Source organism: Cystoisospora suis, assembly GCF_002600585.1.
Source record: "Cystoisospora suis strain Wien I chromosome Unknown contig_4352, whole genome shotgun sequence".
Lineage (NCBI taxonomy): Eukaryota > Apicomplexa > Conoidasida > Eucoccidiorida > Sarcocystidae > Cystoisospora > Cystoisospora suis.
Window position 1 is genome coordinate 2,860 of NW_027157144.1, and position 207 is coordinate 3,066.

Genomic DNA, 207 nt, shown 5'->3' on the forward strand with positions numbered 1-207 from the left:
AAGGTAGATAGATAGATACATAAGAAGTATCCATGTGGGTCTGCATGTACCCGAATAGGCCTATATATGTGCATGTAGATCTCTATGTGTATATCGATCTATATAGATTTATGTGTTTGCATTTGTGTGTTCGAGGTGTGAAGGAGATGTGCTCCCTCAATGGACCATCGACCTCTAGAGAGATAAAGACTACATACACATAGAAAC

The 207-nt window shown here is 39.1% G+C and overlaps 1 protein-coding gene across 1 annotated transcript in view; it reads right to left on the minus strand.

The window, feature by feature from the left end:
• CSUI_007988 (uncharacterized protein) overlaps positions 1-207 on the minus strand; it is a gene marked incomplete at its 3' end in the record, with an annotated part of 3,830 nt that overhangs the window by 2,574 nt on the left and 1,049 nt on the right. The gene's annotated exons all lie outside the window — the stretch shown is intronic.